Source organism: Bombina bombina, chromosome 4 (genome assembly GCF_027579735.1).
Source record: "Bombina bombina isolate aBomBom1 chromosome 4, aBomBom1.pri, whole genome shotgun sequence".
NCBI classification, from domain to species: Eukaryota; Metazoa; Chordata; class Amphibia; order Anura; family Bombinatoridae; genus Bombina; species Bombina bombina.
Window position 1 is genome coordinate 252,544,411 of NC_069502.1, and position 21,507 is coordinate 252,565,917.

Sequence of the window (21,507 nt, forward strand, 5' to 3'; positions counted from 1 at the left end):
GTAGGAAGGGTTACCGCATAGCAAACAATGGGGCTGCGTTAGGAGCTGAACGCGGCTTTTTTGCAGGTTTTTGGGTTTTTTTCAGCTCAAACAGCCCCATTGTTTCTTATGGGAGAATCGTGCACGAGCACGTTTTTGAGGCTGGCCACGTCCGTAAGCAACTCTGGTATCGAGAGTTGAAGCTGCGTTAAAAATGCTCTACGCTCCTTTTTTGGAGCCTAACGCAGCCTTTATGTGGACTCTCGATACCAGAGTTATTTTTATGGTGCGGCCAGAAAAAAGCCGGCATTAGTTTTTCGGGTTGTTACCGACAAAACTCCAAATCTAGGCCATAGTTAATAATAGAAATATTATTTAGAGTTATTTAATTAATATTTAAGTTAGGGGGGTTTTAGGGTTAGTGTTAGACTTAGGTTTAGGGGTTAATAAATTTAATACAGTGGCGGCGGTGTAGGGGGGGCAGGATAGGGGTTAATAACTTTATTATAGAGGGCGACGGTATAGGGGGGGCAAAATAGGGGTTACTAGGGATAATGTAGGTTGCGGCGGTGTCCGGGAGCGGCGGTTTAGGGGTTAATACATTTATAAGAGTTGCGGCGGGGTCTAAGAGCGGCGGTTTAGGGGTTACTAACGTTATTTAGTTGCGGGAGGCTCCAGGGGCGCCGGTATAGGGGGTAGAACAGTGTAGTTAGTGTGGGTGCTTAGTGACAGGCTAGCAATAAAGCTGTCAAAAAGCCGAAGAGCAACAAGATCGGATGAGTGATAACTCTTACAGTCCACTGCTCATCGGCCCGTACTTGGTGCGCGGCTTTTTGACAGCTTTTTTTGATAACTTAGGCGAAATTTTGCAGGTCCGCAGTGGCGAAGGTAGGCGAGCTTAGGCGGGCGTATTGGACCGGCGAAGGCAGGTAAAGTAGACACGTTGATAACTAGGCCTCAGTGTCTCAAATTATTTTTCTAAACATTGTAAGTAATAGAAGACCCGTATGTTGCTTATAAACTTTTAATAAATAGAAATGTTAAGATCCATTACCAGTTGTGGGTTGATCATTACCTTTAATTATAACACTGCAGATACAAGATAGAGCTTGTTTATATCATTCAATCACCTGAATAAGTCTCTGAGCTACTGGTGTTTAGAAATATCTCAGCAGTATAAATTCCCATTACAGATGGAATTGATCAACTTTTGTAACTCATTGAATTAATGCATCCATATAGATTCACAATTCATTTCCCACATACTGTATATTTCAATGTACACACAAACACACTATCTATCTATCTATCTATCTATCTATCTATCTATCTATCTATCTATCTATCTATAGCAGGGTTAGCCAATACTCCAACATCTATAGGAGCCAATTAAACTCAAGTGTGGCTCATGATTACTGCTCTCGGGTTTTAAAAGAGGAGCCTTTCTTATGCTAAATAGATTTCAGCTATTCAGGACTAATGTGCTGTGTGGTGAAACTTATAATATTTGTTTTTGGGACATGAAACCCAATTTATCTCTTTCATTATTCAGATAGAGGATACAATTTTTAAAAAAAGATTACATTTACTTCTATTATCAAATTTGCTTTGCTCTCATGTTATTATTTGTTGACGAGATACCTAGGTATGTAGTGTGCACATGCCTGAAGCATTACATAACAGGAAATAGTGCTGACATCTAGTGCTCTTGCTAATGTATAACATTGTTGCAAAACTGCTGCCATATAGTGCTGCAGACATACTATATGCACACTCCCAAGCGTATGTCTCTGCTTTTCCAACAAAAGGATAACAAGAAAACAAAGAAAATTTGATAAAAGATGTAAATTGGAAATTTGTTTAAAATTACACGCTCTATCTGAATCATGAAAGAAAAAAAATTGGTTTTATGTCTCTTTAACCCCTTAATGACCGAGGACGTGCAGGGTACGTCCTCTAAAAAAAGGCAGTTAACGCCTGAGGACGTACCCTGCACGTCCTCAGTCTGGAAAGCAGCTGGAAGCGATCCTGCTCGCTTCCAGCTGCTTTCCGGTTATTGCAGTGATGCCTCGACATCGAGGCATCCTGCAATAACACTTTCTGGCCATCCGATGCAGAGAGAGCCACTCTGTGGCCCTCTCTGCACCGGACATCGATGGCCGGTATCGTTGGTGGGTGGGAGCCGACTTGGGAGGCGGGTGGGCGGCCATCGGTGTGATCTGGAAGGTGGAGGGGGGCGGGATCGGGGGCGGAGCCTTCGGGGGCGCGCACGGGCGCGCGCGCGTGCACGGTGGGTGGCGGGCGGGCGCGTGCACGGGGCGGGAGCGGGTGGGAACCGCTACACTACAGAAAAAAAGTAAAGAGTAAGTGTATTAAAAAAATGAAATAAACATTTTAAAAATAAAGCATTTAAGCGATCTGGAAGGGGTGGGGGGTTGGTATTGGGGGGGGGGGGGAAGCTACACTACAGAAAAAGGAAATTTTTTAAATAAAAACACATATTTTCACTAAAATGGGTACTGGCAGACAGCTGCCAGTACCCAAGATGGCGCACATTAAGTCAGAGGGGGAGGGTTAGAGAGCTGTTGGGTGGGGGATCAGTGAGGTTGGGGGCTAAGGGGGATCCTACACAGAAGCATATGTAAATATGCTAAAACAAAATGCACAAAAATGCACACATTTTCCTTTTATTTTAGTACTGGCAGAGTTTCTGCCAGTACTTAAGATGGCGGGGACATTTGTGGGGTAGGGGAGGGAAGAGAGATGTTTGGGAGGGATCAGGGGGTCTGATGTTTCAGGTGGGAGGCTGATCTCTACACTAAAGCTAAAATTAACCCTGCAAGCTCCCTACAAGCTACCTAATTAACCCCTTCACTGCTAGCCATAATACACGTGTGATGCGCAGCGCCATTTAGCAGCATTCTAATTACCAAAAAGCAACGCCAAAGTCATATATGTCTGCTATTTCTGAACAAAGGGGATCCCAGAGAAGCATTTACAACCATTTGTGCCATAATTGCACAAGCTGTTTGTAAATGATTTCAGTGACAAACCTAAAATTGTGAAAAATGTAATGTTTTTTTTAATTTGATCGCATTTGGCGGTGAAATGGTGGCATGAAATATACCAAAATGGGCCTAGATCAATACTTGGGGTTGTCTACTACACTACACTAAAGCTAAAAATACCCCAAAAAGCTCCTTACATGCTCCCTAATTAACCCCTTCACTGCTGGGCATAATACACGTGTGGTGCGCAGTGGCATTTAGCGGCCTTCTAATTACCAAAAAGCAATGCCAAAGCCATACATGTCTGCTATTTCTGAACAAAGGGGATCCCAGAGAAGAATTTACAACCATTTATGCCATAATTGCACAAGCAGTTTGTAAATAATTTCAGTGAGAAACTGAAAGTTTGTGAAAAAATTTGTGAAAAAGTGAACAATTTTTTGTATTTGATCGCATTTGGCGGTGAAATGGTGGCATGAAATATACCAAAATGGGCCTAGATCAATACTTTGGGATGTCTTCTAAAAAAAAATATATATATGTCAATGGATATTCAGGGATTCCTGAAAGATATCAGTGTCCCAATGTAACTAGCGCTAATTTTGAAAAAAATATGTTTTGAAAATAGCAAAGTGCTACTTGTATTTATGGCCCTATAAGTTTCAAAAAAAGCAAAGAACATGTAAACATTGGGTATTTCTAAACTCAGGACAAAATTTAGAAACTATTTAGCATGGGTGTTTTTTGGTGGTTGTAGATATGTAACAGATTTTGGGGTTCAAAGTTAGAAAAAGTGTGTTTTTTTCCATTTTTCCTCATATTTTATAATTTTTTTTATAGTAAATGATAAGATATGATGAAAATAATGGTATTTTTAGAAAGTCCATTTAATGGCGAGAAAAACGGTATATAATATGTGTGGGTACAGTAAATGAGTAAGAGGAAAATTTCAGCTAAACACAAACACTGCAGAAATGTAAAAATAGCCTTGGTCCCAAACGGACAGAAAATGGAAAAGTGCTCTGGTCACTAAGGGGTTAAAGTCACCTCTGTGTGTGAAAGAAAATACAGCTTTAAAAACTGAAACTGGATTGTCCTCTCTTGCATATAAACACTAGAAGACAGTTGTTGCAAAAGACGTTTTACATATGGTGGAGAATGCTGGCAGATACATTTTATGGCTAAGGGTATAATAATTTGCAAGCAACATGAAGAAAGTTATTAAAGCATTGATTCAGTCTACCACTGTGCAACAGAAAGCCAATAGAAGAGCTGCTGAATACAGTGATGCTCTGCAGCAGTTGGTGTTGGCACAGGTGGAGAATGCTATGATCGTAGCAAAAACACAAAAAAAGAGTTCTGTGGTGCTGGTGCAACAGATGGTCACAATACAAGTGGAAACATTCAGGAAGGTCTGTGAGAAACAGCAGAACGCACCATGCACTTTGTGGCAATAAATTTAAACTATATCTGAGAGGTTGAACTCTGATTCTGCTGGTGGCTGCAGCAGACAATGTTGAGAACAGAGGAAGGAGTAGGATGGCCAGCAGCTGAGTGGGCGAGCATACTTGTACAATTTTTAAGTGGAGAACCTCAAAAGACCTACTATGACCTACAGCCGGGGTAAGCCAGTGACTATGACAAGCTGAAGGCTGAGATCCTGGCATGTCTAGGAGTGACTTCTGCAGTGCAGGTTTAAAGATTCCACTCTTGGAGATATGTATCTGATAAGGCTGCCAGATCACGTGTTTGACCTCATACACCTTGCCAGGAATTGGCTCCAACCAGAGGTTAACTCTACTAATCAGATTGTGGAGTTACTGGTAATGTACTGCTTTCAACAAGGATTACCTGCTTCCCTATGTCTATGGGTTAATCAGGGTGACCCTCAAACAACAGACTTTGGTGGAAAGGTATATTGTGGCAGAAGTTTTGCACCCACCTCCATCAGATTTACTCCCCTCTCTGTCCCAGAACTCTACAAGAACTGGTAAGACTGTTTAGGGGGGGAAGGGGGTAAGAGATCAGCAACCATATCTACAAGATACTAGGAACACTCCTCTAGGAGATAAAGATCATTTAAATATAACCAACCTGGAAGGAAAACTAATTATGGTATTAGATGTTTTAAGGGGATAGAAAGGTCAAAACTGAAATGTGCATTTCAATTTTAAATACAAGCATGTTTGTAATATCCTTTCATTAGAAAAATGCTTATTCCTGTTTTTCTGCAGCATATGCACATATCCTGTGTGGGTCTGTGCACCAGTATTTAAACACCACACCTTTTCAGAGAGCTGGCAGTGGTGTGTGTTGCTTCTGAAGATGTAATTTGTGTCATGCAAGCCACTGCTAACTCTCTGAGAAGGTGTGTCTGAATACTAGTGCACAGACCGTTACAGGATATGTGCGTATGCTGCAGAAAACAGTAATAACTTTTACTAGAAGCATTTTTGCTTATTGAAGTATATTGCAAGAATGCTTATATTTCTATTTGAAATACATCCATGCACATTTAAATTTTGACCTTTCTATCCCTTTAAGTGTAATAAGGTTAGTCGTGTTGCCAGAAACTGTGCCCTTAAAGACTTATGGACTACAGTATGAATGATAATACAGGGATGCATTCATTTCTGTCTAACTGTCCTAATTCTACTGATGACTTTCATATGTGTTTTGTAAATGTAAATGGTAGAATGTGTAAAGCATTACTTTCAGGTAGTATGGTTACATTAGTGGCAAAATCTATAGTATTTGATATGATTATAGATCAGTGCATAAAATGGGTGTTCTTTGTGTTGATGAAAATACGCTTGAATATTCTACAGTTGATGGAAATATTGAAACACAATGTGGTTCTTTAAAACATTGGTTTGTTGTAGTACCCAAATTAGCCCATGAGGTGGTAATAGGAAAAGATTTTTCTAAATGTTTAGAATTATGGGCATTGATAGTAAATTCAGCTGAGGAGTCCCAAGAAAAGCATACAATTAATAAGGATTTCATGTTTCCTTTTTCTGGAATTGATTTGGAATATGAAAACAGGATAAAACCTATTGTCCTATGCCAGTATTAATAGGTGACCAGTCTATTTAAAATAATGAACCAGGAGTTAGTACAGAAAGCAAAGATAATTTACTAGATCTGGAGGTTACTTATGGTAATTTTATAAGTGCTCAATGGGAAGATCCCACTTTGGCTGAAGCAAGAAATGATATCCGTGTTGTAAATGGTGTTATTTCACAGCCAGAAAATCCATTACCTTATACTCACTTTGAAGTGAATAATTACCTGTTAGAGAAAAAAAGGCACAGATATTGTTAAATAATTGTTGGTATCTCAGATTTTTGGCAATACTATTAATCACATACTAGGCGGGCACCTGGAAATTGAGAAAACTAAAGAGTGGTCCTTAGAAGGTTTTGCTGGCCAGGGGTATTTAACCCCTTCTTGCCATTAGCATGTCCCATGCCTTCCTAACAACACCGGGCTTTAACGCCATTAGGACAGCATGGAACGTCCTACCTTTTATGGCGTCCTGCAGCCTCCCCTTTGATGCAAGCAAGAATCGGACTGGGGGCATGCATAGCAGCGTAGGCAGTCTCCCATGATCCATTCCTAGTTTTGAAATCATGTGATTTAATTTTTACAGCGTGTTTACATTGGAACTTTGTTCTGATGTTACCACTTTGATACCGGCATAAGGGGTTAAGGCTATTGACGGTTATTGCTCTTTATGTCCCAAGTGCCAGCTCACTGCTCCCACCAAAGATTTTCTAAGTCCATTAGTGCCTTTACCAATAATTGATGTGCCATTCAAACAAATTGCTATGGACTTAATAGGTCCACTGGTGAAGTCAGCCAGAGGGCACCAGTATATAATGGTTGTCCTGAATTAAACAACCGCTATCCTGAGGCAGTACCCCTACGTAATAGTTCTGCAATATTTATAGCAAAGGAACTTATGCTTATGTTTAGTAGAGTGGGTATACCTAAGGACAGATCAAGGGACTCCTTTGTAGGTTTACATCCTTTTATGTCTAAGGTAAGTCACAAAAGAACTGTGTAAATTTTACATGTAAAACATCAGAAAACCTCAGTATATCACCCTCAAACTGATGGGTTGGTAGAGAGTTTCAATAAGATCCTAAAGAGTATGTTATAGAAAGCAATAAATGTAGATGGGAAAAATTGGGACATTTTGTTGCCTTATTAAGGGCTAGATTATAAGTAAAGTGCTATTTGATCTTGTGCCCTTTAAGGAGCAAATTTGCTTGTTTACTGGCATACGTTAAATAACCAGCCATTACCGAGCTCGCGGTAGCACTTTGCGCTTAGCGCAATTATCCAGAGGTCAGACCTCTGGTTAATTAAAAAAAAAAGTCCCCCAACTGCCCCCCAAATAAAGTGTACAGTTACTTGTATAATATATATATATATATATATATATATATATATATATATATATATATATATATATATATATATATATATATATATATATATGAGCATCTTTAGGGGTTAAAGTGAGGGGATGTGGGGCACTATGGGGACTGTGTTTTAAACTGCAAATATATATGTATATGCTTATATAACTATATATTTATGTGTATATACACAGATAAACATATATATATGTGTGTGTGTGTGTGTGTGTGTACAGTATCCCACAAAAGTGAGTACACCCTCACATTTTTGTAAATATTTTATTATATCTTTTCATGTGACAATACTGAAGAAATGACACTTTGTTACAATGTAAAGTAGTGAGTGTACAGCCTGTATGACAGTGTCAATTTGTCCCCTCAAAATAACTCAACACACAGCCATTAATGTCTAAACCGTTGGCAACAAAAGTGAGTACACCCCTAAGTGGAAATGTCCAAATTGGGCCCAAAGTGTCAATATTTAATGTGGCCACCATTATTTCCCAGCACTTCCTTAACCCTCTTGGGCATGGAGTTCACCAGAGCTTCACAGGTTGCCACTGGAATCCTCTTCCACTGCTCCATGACAACATCACAGAGCTGGTGGATGTTAGAGACCTTGCGCTCCCCACCTTCCGTTTGAAGATGCCCCACAGATGCTCAATATAGTTTAGGTCTGGAGACATGCTTGACCAGTCCATTACCTTTACCCTCAGCTTCTTTAGCAAGGCAGTGGTCGTCTTGGAGGTGTGTTTGGGGTTGTTATCATGTTGGAATACTGCCCTGCGGCCCAGTCTCCTAAGGGAGGGGATCATGCTCTGCTTCAGTATGTCACAGTACATGTTGGCATTCATGGTTCCCTCGATGAACTGTAGCTCCCCAGTCAAAAATATCCAAAAGCTACTAATTACCAACACTAAAAGCTTCATACAAGACACCACTGACTTTCTAACTAAGCTTAGACAGAAAAAAAGCACTGGTAGGGTAAATGCTGGATAAACTTAAAGGGACAGACTAGTCAAAATTAAACTTTCTTTATTCAGATAGGACTTGTAATTTTAACCCCTTAATGACCACAGCACTTTTCCATTTTCTGTCCGTTTAGGACCAAGGCTATTTTTACATTTTTGAGGTGTTTGTGTTTAGCTGTAATTTTCCTCTTACTCATTTACTGTACCAACACATATTATATACTGTTTTTCTCGCCATTAAATGTTCTTTCTAAAGATACCATTATTTTCATCATATCTTATAATTTCCCATAAAATTTTTTATAAAATATGAGGAAAAAAAGGAAAAAAACACACTTTTTCTAACTTTGACCCCCAAAATCTGTTACAAATCTACAACCACCAAAAAACACCCATGCTAAATAGTTTCTAAATTTTGTCCTGATTTTAGAAATACCCAATGTTTACATGTTCTTTGCTTTTTTTGTAAACTATAGGGCCATAAATACAAGTAGCACTTTGCTATTTCCAAACCATTTCTTTTCAAAATTAGCGATAGTTACATTAGAACACTGATATCTTTCAGGAATCTCTGAATATCCATTGACATGTATATATTTTTTTTTAGTAGACAACCCAAAGTATTGATCTAGGCCCATTTTGGTATATTTCATGCCACCATTTCACCGCCAAATGCAATCAAATACAAAAAAGTTTCTAACTTAAAGGGACAGTTCACCCAAAAACTTTCTCCCCTTTAAATTATTCCCAATGATCCTTTTTACCTGCTAGAGTGTATTAAATTGGTTGCAAGTAGTTCCTTTACTCATATTTCAGCATTTGAAATAGCTGATTTAGCTTGTGGTTTCCCAACCTATACTGAAAGTTTTGATACTGGCGTATATGCTATTGACAAGCCTAAGTAAACACAGCCAGCAGAAGAGATTACACCCTCAGTGGGGCCATGATAGTTAAGTAATAAAATGATAATTTTCCATTGTTCTCTATGTATTGAGCTTTGGTGTTCCAGACAAATATAAGATAAGGAAGCAAGTCTGTGTACATGAAAGTGATAACATAATGACATCTGATATTACCTGAAGCTCAACCCATTGTAATAGGCTGTGGCTTCAAAGCACAAAACCAGCTACTTCAGATACACAAATAAACCCGAAAATGCAATTTCTCAAATATTTTATACTCTGCAGTTGGTATAAAAAGTCATTTAAAATACATTTATGGAAAAACAATTTTACAGTGTACTGTCCCTTTAAATTATTTACAAACAGCTTGTGCAATTATGGCATAAATGGTTGTAAATTCTTCTCTGGGATCCCCTTTGTTCAGAAATAGCAGACATATATGACTTTGGTGTTGCTTTTTGGTAATTAGAAGGCCGCTAAATGCCACTGCGCACCACACATGTATTATGCCCAGCAGTGAAGGGGTTAATTAGGGAGCATGTAGGGAGCTTTTTGGGGTAGTTTTAGCTTTAGTGTAGTGTAGTAGACATAAATCAGTCCATAAAAAGAGAAGGAAAGAAATTGCAGGCTGTACCAATATTAGATATAATAAAATTAGAAAAATTTATTGAAACTTGGTTAAAACTCCAATCTTAGAAGGCACACATTTGTAAAATTTATACAACCTCAGCACACAGGTGCTGCATCCTAGTGTAGTAGACAACCCCAAGTATTGATCTAGGCCAATTTTGGTATATTTCATGCCACCATTTCACCGCCAAATGCGATCAAATTAAAAAAAACGTTAATTTTTTCTCAATTTTAGGTTTCTCACTGAAATTATTTACAAACAGCTTGTGCAATTATGGCACAAATGGTTGTAAATGCTTCTCTGGGATCCCCTTTGTTCAGAAATAGCAGACATATATGGCTTTGGCATTGCTTTTTGGTAATTAGAAGGCCTCTAAATGCCGCTGCGCATCACACGTGTATTATGGCTAGCAGTGAAGGGGTTAATTATGTAGCTTGTAGGGAGCTTGCAGGGTTAATTTTAGCTTTAGTGTAGAGCTCAGCTTCCCACCTGAAACATCAGACCCCTTGATCCCTCCCAAACAGCTCTCTTCCCTCCCCCACCCCACAATTGTCCCCTCCATCTTAAGTACTGGCAGAAACTCTGCCAGTACTAAAATAAAAGGTATTTGGTCCGTTTAAAAAAAAAAAAAAAAAGCATATTTACATATGCTGATGTGTAGGATCCCCCCTTAGACCCCAACCTCACTGATCCCCCACCAAACAGCTCTCTAACCCTTCCCCTCTGCAATAATGGGCGCCATCTTGGGTACTGGCAGCTGTCTGCCAGTACCCAGTTTTGTAACAAAATGTGCCTTTTTTTTAAAAAAAATGCCCTTTTCTGTAGTGTAGCTTTCCCCCCCCCCCACCAAGACCAACCCCCAACCCCTTCCAGGTCCCTTAGATTACATTTTTAATATTTATATTGTATTAGTGTTTTTAACTTTTAACTTTTTTTTTTTCTGTAGTGTAGCGGTTCCCACCCGCTCCCGCCCCGTGCACGCGCCCGCCCATCACCCCCCGTGCACGCGCGCGCTCCCGTGCGTGCCCCCGTAGCTCCCGCCCCCGATCCCGCCCCCCTCCACTCCACACAGAGCATCGATGGCCGCCCACCCGCCTCCCACGTAAGCTCCCACCCACCAACGATACCGGCCATCGATGTCCGGTGCAGAGAGGGCCACAGAGTAGCTCTCTCTGCATCGGATGGCCAAGTGGGGGTTATTGCAGGATGCCTCCATATCGAGGCATCACTGCAATAACCGGAAAGCAGCTGGAAGCGAGCAGGATCGCTTCCAGCTGCTTTCCAGACCAAGGACGTACGCCACACGTCCTTGGTCATTAACTGTATTTTTTTTGAGGACGTGTGGCGTACGTCCTTGGTCGTTAAGGGGTTAATCAACTTTCCAATTTACTTTTATCATCAAATTTGCTTTGTTCTCTTGGTATTCTTAGTTGAAACTAAACCTAGGTAGGCTCATATGCTAATTTCTAAGCCCTTAAGGACTGCCTCTTATCACATGCTTTATAAATAGCTTTTCACAACAAGAGACTGATAAATTCATGTGGGCCATATAGATAACACTGTGTTAATGCCTGGGGAGTTGTTTAAGATTTAGCACAACACAGTAGTAAATGCAACTCAATAGATTTTATATAGTCACAGTCATGTGATCAGGGGGCTGTCAGAAGGTTCTTAGATACAAGGTAATCACAGGTAAAAAGTACATTAATATAACTGTGTTGGTTATGCAAAACTGGGGAATGGGTAATAAAGGGATTATCTATCTTTTAAAACAATATAAAATCTATTGTAGACTGTCCCTTTAAGAGAACTGCATGCCACTCAGGTATAACACTCACTCATTTACGATGAGGGCAGAAACGTCATTGCATTGAGTGGGACAACAGATGAGCAGATAAAGGGGTTAGGAAGATGGAGGTCAAATTGTTTCTAAACATACATCAGGCCATAAAGAAAAAAATGGTGTGTTTCCTCAATATAGATATGCTATTAACCCATGTGATGTGTGATGCTTATTCACATGTTTTCTATTCAAGGTGTTGACATTTCCCCTTTGTTTTTTTATTTCCCAACAGATAAGAGAAGAGGGTGGTGAGAATATGGATAGACGGGCACTCCTACAGGCACTCCTACTAACATTGGGCAGAGGTCAAAGCAGCAAGGGATAATAATCAGCAATTGGTTTTCCACAATAGTAAAGCTTCAATAAGATTGATAGCGAGGAAAACATATCACAGGCCATTAACCAAACAGAAGCAAGATGGGGTCCCTGAACACCATAGTAATTTACCTAGGTGGAAATAAAATAGGGTACACCATAACCTAGAACTGATTGTGGCATTCAAGTCAGATTTAAAATGGCTAACTACTAGATGGAGACATGGCTGGTTTGGTCTCCCATAATATCAAGGCAGAAATGAAGGGGAGTTGATTCTCAGAGAGGGGTTTTCAGGGCTAGAAAATGCATCAACAGTGCTGTTGCCCAGTTTATAATGAGGTTATATGGGCCAGGGAGACATGCATGGGGGAACATGTGAAGCTGAGGGAGGAATGCGTGGAAACGTAAAGGCTGGATGGGGTACATTTAACAGACGTCAGGTTAGACATTTTCTTGTTAGACATAAGAAGCACCATGCAATCCATGGTAAGTGAAAGTCACTGGCAAGCAGTAGTAGGGTAATATCCTAGGGAAGTGGCGGCAAAAGAGTCCCCTCTTTTTGTTATGGTGGCAGTAATTGGAGGCCAGTATTGGTGCAAGGTATGACCAAGTAATACACAGGGTGTAAGTGGAACTATAGGTCAACGACCCTGACGGGCACATGCAGCATTTGGTGTGGTGTAATTCAAGCACCTGATAGGCTGGCTGGAGGAGCCCTTTTTTCTTTCTTAAATGGACATGAAACCCAATTTTTTTCTTTCATGATTCAGATAGAAAATACAATTTAAAAAGTTTCCAATTTACTTTGTTCTGTTGTTTATTTTTTGTTGAAGAGTTATCTAAATAGGTATTGTGCACATTTCTGGAGCACTACATGACAGAAAATAGTGCCATGACAGAAAATAGTGCTGCCATCTAGTGCTATTGCTTATGTATAACATTGTTGCAAAATGGTTGCTATATAGTGTTGCAGACATGTGCACATACCTTCCTGCTCTTCAACAAAAGAAAACAAAGAAAATTTGATAACAGAAGTAAATTGGAAAATTATTTAAAATTGTATGTTCTATCTGAATCATTAAAGAACATTTTTGGGTTTTATATCCCTTTAAGTCAAGTTCAGCCACAATTACTGTGGTTTTGTTAGGGACTCATTGCCATGCATATATAGAAAATTAAATTTAATTTTAATGGAAATTAAAGTGACCTTTTCAATTTTGACACTACATTTTGTGTCTTGTAGCAAAAAATAATCCACAGGAAACCACCTCTTCAAAAATAAAACGGTACATGGGCACCAAGGCATAGTAGGAAAAAGCATAGCCGTAATCATAGACCATACATTCTTGCAGGTGTCACATATATTTATACCATACAAAAGATACCCGTTGGAGGATAAAAACACCCCCTTTTTCCCTCCCCTCACCTAATTAAAGGGAACAGCATTAAACAATTCACTACTGAGCCGTGAAGAGATTGTGGATTATAATACCACTACATAACAGTTGAACACATATATTTACACACACATAGGTATATATACATAAAGTGGTGGTGAAAAGAGACAGTTAATAGTACATTCAAATAAAATAGCACTATATTTGTACAAAATAGTATCTAAAGATTTAAGGCAGCGATGCTAAGTTCCATAATACGTATGCCCACAATACAGAGTTAAGAGGATAAAGTAAACAATATATGGAGACAATGGCCCCTATTTATGAAAGTCTGGCGGACCTGATCCGACAGTGCGGATCAGGTCCGCCAGACCTCGCTGAATACGGAGAGCAATACGCTCTCCGTATTCAGCATTGCACCAGCAGCTTACAAGAGCTGCTGGTGCAACGCCGCCCCCTGCAGACTTGCGGCCAATTGGCCGCCAGCAGGGGGGTCAATCAACCCGATCGTACTTTAATTGCGGCGATGTTTGTCCGCCTGCTCAGAGCAGGCGGACAGGTTATGGAGCAGCAGTCTTTGTGACCGCTGCTTCATAACTGCTGTTTCGCCAGAAACACGGGGCATCAAGCTCCATTCGGAGCTTGATAGATAGGCCCCAATGTATCATCAATTTACATCGGTCTGTTTCCTAGATGCATATCATACAGAGTTGAGATAACATATGTAAATTTGAGCTCATTTAAAGTGCATAAGAATACAGAGGTATATTTAAACGTAAATACCCTAGTACATATTAGTGCCACATACAATACTTAAACTGCTCAATTTAAAAAAATGGATATATATGCACATATGAAGAATCAACCCAATAAAGCAATGGTAGGCCTAAAATACATATATCTATAAGTCATACAGTATACAACTTTAACAATATTTAATAAGGCTCAACTAAACCAAAGGAATTATCGCTAGCATCATTCTCAGAAATTGATAATATAATTTGCTGCATTAAAGGCATATGGTACCAGTGTGCCCATTTTGTTGATCCAAAAGACCTCCTGTCTGGCTAAAATCGGCCATTTATCTCCACCTCTGGGAGGGCACCTAATGGTCTCTATCACATTTCATTCAAAATTGCACACATTCCCATTATGTACTTCAATGAAGTGTCTCGCTAATTCATACCAAAAAATCCCATTCCTGATGTACCCCAGGTGTTCCCGTATCCTAGTACGGATGTCACGGGTAGTCATACCCACGTACTGTATTTTGTGATACGTACAACCAATTAGGTAAATCACAAACATTGTTGAACAGTTAATACACCCTTAAATGTTAAAGGACTGATTAGTCACATAGGAAGTGAATTGTGTACCTACTTTGATAACCTCACATGCCTTGCAATCTTTACCACATTTGTATGTCCCATTATATCTAAGCCATGAGCTCTGACTCAATGGCTTACGTAATTGGCTAGGTGAAACCATGTTACCCAAAGTTAAATTCCTTCTATATTTCTTGATAATATTACAAATTTGGTAATATTGGTTTGAGTACTTTGTAATGAAGGTAGGTCTACTTTCTTCATTCCTTCCATTTTTTTTTACAGATTTGTTGCTTGATTTAAGAAGACTACTTCTCTCTCTTTTGTTTGCATCTTCAAGGGCTACGTTTAGCCACGTTTACGCAGCCTGTCCTAAAAAGATGCACTCTCAGAAAGAAAAGTTTTCTCCTGTGAACTAATCCTCTTAGTTCTAAGGAACTGTCCCTTAGCTATCCCCTGAAAAATATGTTTAGGAAGTGAGCTTGATGAGTGTAATAATGAATTACCCGCTATGGGTTTACGATACACTTGTGTTTCAATTCTACCAGAATTTAAATCCATGGTCAGCTCTATATCCAAAAAATTTATTTTCTCCTTTTGCCATTCTGAGGGGAACTGAATTTCAGGGATACATACATTAAGATACTCAACAAAAGCCTCCGCTTCTGATGATGAAAAGGTAGTAACAAATATAAGATCATCAATAAATCTCTTGTAGCACAAAATTCTGTCCGAGAACCAATTATCATGTCCAAAGAGGTATCTGTATTCAAACCAGCCCATAAACAAGTTAGCATATGAGGGGGCAAATTTTTCCCCCATAGCTGTACCCCTCATTTGGACATAAAAGTAGTGATGTTGTGAATATTTCGCTGGCGAATAGTTCCCGGCGAACATAGCATGTTCGCGTTTGCCGCAGCGGGCGAACATATGCGATGTTCGATCCGCCCCCTATTCGTCATCATTGAGTAAAACTTTGACCCTGTACCTCACAGTCAGCAGGCACATTCCAGCCAATCAGCAGCAGACCCTCCCTCCCAGACCCTCCTACCTCCTGGACAGCATCCATTTTAGATTCATTCGGGAAGCAGCATTCTTAGTGAGAGGAGGGACAGTGTAGCTGCTGCTGATTTAATAGGGAAATCGATAGCTAGGCTAGTGTATTCAGTGTCCACTACAGTCCTGAAGGACTCATCTGATCTCTGCTGTAAGGACAGCACCCCAAAAAGCCCTTTTTAGGGCTAGAACATCAGTCTGCTTTTTTATCTTTTTTTTCCCTATGTAATCTAATTGCAGCCTGCCTGCCAGCTCAGGCTCACAGCGTATACTGTGCCCACTTGCCCAGTGCCACCACTCATATCTGGTGTAACAGTAGTGTACATTTTAAAAAAACAACACTTTTTTTACTTTTTTAGAGCTGTTTTGGGGGGATCAGGGAGGTTGGGGGCTAAGGGGGGATGCTACACCACAGCATATGTAAATATGCTATAAAAAATTTAAAAACCTTTTATTTTAGTACTGGCAGACTTTCTACCAGTACTTAAGATGGTGGGGACAATTGTGGGGTGGGGGAGGGAAGTAGGGTTGCCACCTCAGCCATGTTTTCCTGGACACTTATGAGTTACACATGCTGCAGGGTGTTCAGGGAGGAACATGCATTGTGTTTCTGGACAGCACTATTCATGTTCCTCCCTGCACACCCTGCAGCATGTGTAACTTATAAGTGTTCTGTATTTTAAGGGACAGGTGGCAACCCTAGAGGGAAGGGAGCTGTTTGGGAGGGATCAGGGGGTCTGATGTGTCAGGTGGGAGGCTGATCTCTACACTAAAGCTAAAATTAACCATGCAAGCTCCCTACAAACTACCTAATTAACCCCTTCACTGCTAGCCATAATACCCGTGTGGTGCGCAGTAGCATTTAGCAGCCTTCTAATTACCAAAAAGCAACGCCAAAGCCATATAAGTCTGCTATTTCTGAACAAAGGGGATCCCAGAGAAGCATTTACAACCATTTATGCCATAATTGCATAAGTTGTTTGTAAATAATTTCTGTGAGAAACCTAAAGTTTTTTATTTGATCGCATTTAGCGGTGAAATGGTGGCATGAAATATACCAAAATGGGCCTAGATCAATACTTTGGGATGTCTTCTAAAAAAAATATATACATGTCAAGGGATATTCAGGTATTCCTGACAGATATCAGGGTTCCAATGTAACTAGCTCTCATTTTGAAAAAAAGTGGTTTTGAAATAGCAAAGTGCTTCTTCTATTTATTTCCCTATAACTTGCAAAAAAAGCAAAGAACATATTAACATTGGGTATTTATAAACTCAGGACAAAATTTAGAAACTATTTAGCATGGTTGTTTTTTGGTGGTTGTAGATGTGTAACAGATTTTGGGGGTCAAATTTAGAAAAAGTGTGTTTTTTTCCATTTTTTCCTCATATTTTATAATGTTAGGTGATTTATGCCCTTTATGGATTAAAACCAGACTCTGCATCAACTATGTAATTTTCCATGGGAGTTTTGCCATGGATCCCCCTCCGGCATGCCACAGTCCAGGTGTTAGTCCCCTTGAAACAACTTTTCCATCACTATTGTGGCCAGAAAGAGTCCCTGTGGGTTTTAAAATTCGCCTGCCTATTGAAGTCTATGGAGGTTTGCCCGGTTCGCCCGTTCGCGAACATTTGTGGAAGTTCGCATTCGCCGTTCGCGAACACAAATTTTTATTTTTGCGACATCACTACATAAAAGGTTCCCTCAAACAGAAAATATTTGTGCTCTAAAAGAAATGTAATGACCCTAATGATGAATTTCTTAGTCTCATCTGATAAATTGGACATCAAATCCAAAAAGAATTAAATAGCTTCAAGCCCCAATGTATGGGGTATAGAGGTATACAAGGCTACAACATCTACTGTAAGCCAACTCATATCGTCCACCACTCGCAAAGGCACCACAATATTTAACATATGTGTTGTATCCTTCAGAAAACTGGGAAGGGACATGACCAATGGCTGCAGGATACTGTCAATCCATTCAGATAGATGTTCAAATAGAGAACCGATTCCTGCAACTATTGGTTGTCCCTTGATATTGTCCAAGCCTTTGTGTACCTTCAGCAAGTGATGGAAGATTGGCGTTACAGGATTCACAATATACAAAAAGTCAAAGGTATTCTTATTAATGATGCCATGAAAAAGGGCATCATCCAAAAGGGATCTAAGTTTGTTCTGAAAAAATCTAGTACGGTTCCTACCAACTGACTTATATGAAACTGGATCATTTAATTGATGAAGGGCTTCATAAATATACATTTGTCTATCCATAACGATGATGTTACCACCCTTGTCTGATTGTTTGATCACTATGGACATATTATTATGTAATGAGACAACAGCCTCTCTTTCAATTTTAGTCAGATTAGAATGACTAGCTGTAACAGAATCATTAAGACTTTTCAAATCTTCCAACACTCTCTTGTGAAAGCTTTCCAAAGCTATTTCCTTTGATTGCACAGGGTAAAATCTAGAACTATTCCTAAAGCCTGGGGGACATAGGAAAACAGAGGGATGTCCTGTGATCTGTATACCCGGCGGAGCTAGCTACCCAAATAGCCCCCATAATACTAATATGCGTAAGGGTTCTCCCCATAGTAAAAGGGAAGATAGGGAACACTCCAACCCCAAAAATAAAACTCCTAGGAAAGCCCAAGATATGTCTAATATGGTATATGACACCCCTAAAATAATTACATTTTTAAGTCATGCAGTACCTAAGTTCTCCTACAAGGAAACCAATTCTATAATTGACCACTTAGCGACTTATGAAAATGCTTTATCCATTTTGAATGTTACAAGTGAGCAGTCAAAAACTGAATTTCTGCCTTGGGTATTTGAGGGTAAATATCACAAATTCTTTGCTTTCCTAAAGGATATGAATATTCATTCCTGGAATGAGACAAAATGACAGTGCAGAAAAGAATTCAGGAAATATTGCACTAAAACTGCAGCGAAAATAGCTGTATACGGTTTAAAATGTAGTGCGAATCAAAGCCCTATAGAATTTCTTTCTGTACTGAAGAAGTATGGCTGAAGATTATCCCATATTTGAGTTCTCAGAATTTGTGAAATTTATTTTTCAAAGCACTGCCCGCGCCCATCAAATTTAATTTAGCTAGAGATTTTGATGAGAACTGCTCATTGGACTGGCTGATCAAAGAGAGTACCAAGTTATACTCTATTCAGCAGTCCGGTGAACAGGGGGTTAAAAGGGAACCAAAACCCAGTCCCAAAATTGTGGTAGAAACTAGGGTGTCGCCTAGGCCCCTCAATTTGGAGTCAAAAAAGAAAACCTATGCGGAGGTGGCCCGAGAAAACAGGCCATCCCCACAAAGTTTTAACTCTGCCCCTCCCCCAACATGGGCTGAGACGTAGAGAGATTATGCTTAAGATGGGGGGCAAACCCAGGTAAATAATTATTCCCAAAGAGATGAACACCCACAAAATAATTGGTAACCTCGTAAAAATAAATGCCAAAAGTGGCGAAAATACTCTCAGGGTAACCAGACACCCCCAAGTAAATAGTGCTCCCCAAAATACTAACACTGAACAAGTTGAACCCCAAAGACAACCACATCAAAATAGGAATAATAGCTATAATTCTGAGGGATCCCAAGGATCCAGGAATCAATACCCTGGGACATAAAATCGGTCTATGGGTAAAGATAGCTTGTCCATTCAAGTGGGCCAACTCAGCACACAAGTTAGTCAATTATGTACGCTATTTACTAATATGAGTCAAGCTCTGGCGGCTCAGAGCCCTAACAATCCTTTTTTAGGGGTACAGCCAGTGGCCAGCAGTGGGCCACAGGCACAGTCATAAATACTGAAGTATTACCTGAAAGAGAGGGGAGAGATATACCAAATGGAATGATAAATGTCAATAATGGTACTAATCATTTTCTCTCCCTACCGACCGGAAACAGACGATTTAGCTGTGATGACGAGCAACTTCAGCTGGGAAACTCTAACAAATCTCTTCCTTTGCAGCAGTCTCTTAACCTTATTTCCACAGATGCAGTACACAGGAACCCAATCGATCCTATTACAAAGGCATGGACTGGTGAGCATGAAAATTCTCCTGCATCAGGTAGTGTGGCAGATTCAGGTAACACGTGGGATTAATTGATACTGGGTCTCAGGCAACTATTTTATCCCACAGGTACTACACACATCTAAATGAGCTAACACCCCACGAACCTAAAATAAAAGAATTTGATGGTTCACTAATAGGTGTTGGGGGTGACTCTCTCAAAGTCTACGGTACTGCATGGTTAAAATTTAAACTTGGGAACAGGGTCATAAGACATCCTGTCATTATAGTGGATCTGCCAACTGATAGTTTAATAATTGGTAGTGATCTCCTGAAGCAATTAAGCACCATAATTGATTGCATAAATAATGTAATTTGGTCACAAGTAAAAAGGCCTATTAATTATGGGGCGATCCAATATAACTGTCACGTGGTAAAAGAGAAGCCAGATGCTTTGTAGATTCATTTCAGGAATAACTCTGTACCTGAAATCACTATCTTACAAATAGATGATCAGTCTCCTTTAAGTGGTTCTGATGGTAATACTTTTAAAATTTCGCCTGGAAAGATAGCGAATATTTCCTTATACGGTGATGTATTAACTATATCTCTCCACAAGGGGGATGCTAAGTCCCCTAAAGGGGAATGCCACACTCAATACCTTGCAGGAATTGAGAGAGTTTAGGATGATCTATTTATCCCTTTGCAAGTGCATGACCTTGGTAAAACCAAATATGCTAAATTGAACTTAAAACAGGAAGCTTAACCCATACTCCTATGGTAAATATTGGAACTATTCCAATACATGTTATTGTGCACAACATGACCCCACAGGATATAACCTTATCCAAGGGAACTACCATAGGATATGCACTGGAATCAAGTTATTACACTTTTGGATTCCAGAATAATGTAATTGGGCTAATACCTGAAGAATACTTAACTGAAGAACAGTTAATAGAACAATCCTTTGCATCTATGCCAGAGGGACTATTTACAATTCAGTCTATTTATCCCTTCAGCTCAGAGGAAGGCATCTGTAAAATTGAAGAAGCCTCTCTGCTATTTGATCAGCCAATCAAAGATCAAGAATAGACCAATACCCAGAGTCATGGGGGCAGTGTAAATTATAATCAAGGGGACCTCACCTCTATTTTGGAAGAAGCCTATGAAATAGGACAGCCTGAAATCTTTCCAGGATTTCAGCAAATAGTCAAAGAGCAAATATCTTTAGCTAATGGCTGTTCCAGTGATGATGAATGCCAACAGCTACGAGAACTCCTGATGGAGTACAAGGATATTTTTTGCTAAGGATTCTTATGACTGTGGGACTACAGACTTGCACATTGCAAGAATTCAAACAGATCCCAATGCACCATCTGTCTTTGTTAAACAATACAGACTTCCTTTAGCCTCATATGATTCTCTTGTAGAAATCATAAGGAACTTGGAAGAAAGAGGTATTATCCGACAGGTGCACAGCTCTTATAATAATCCTATTCTAGGTGTTCTTAAGACCAATGGACAATGGCGTTTGTGTGCTGACTTAAGACAGCTAAACAAACGAGTGTACATGTCTGGCTGGCCTGTGCCATATATTGACCAGTACCTAGC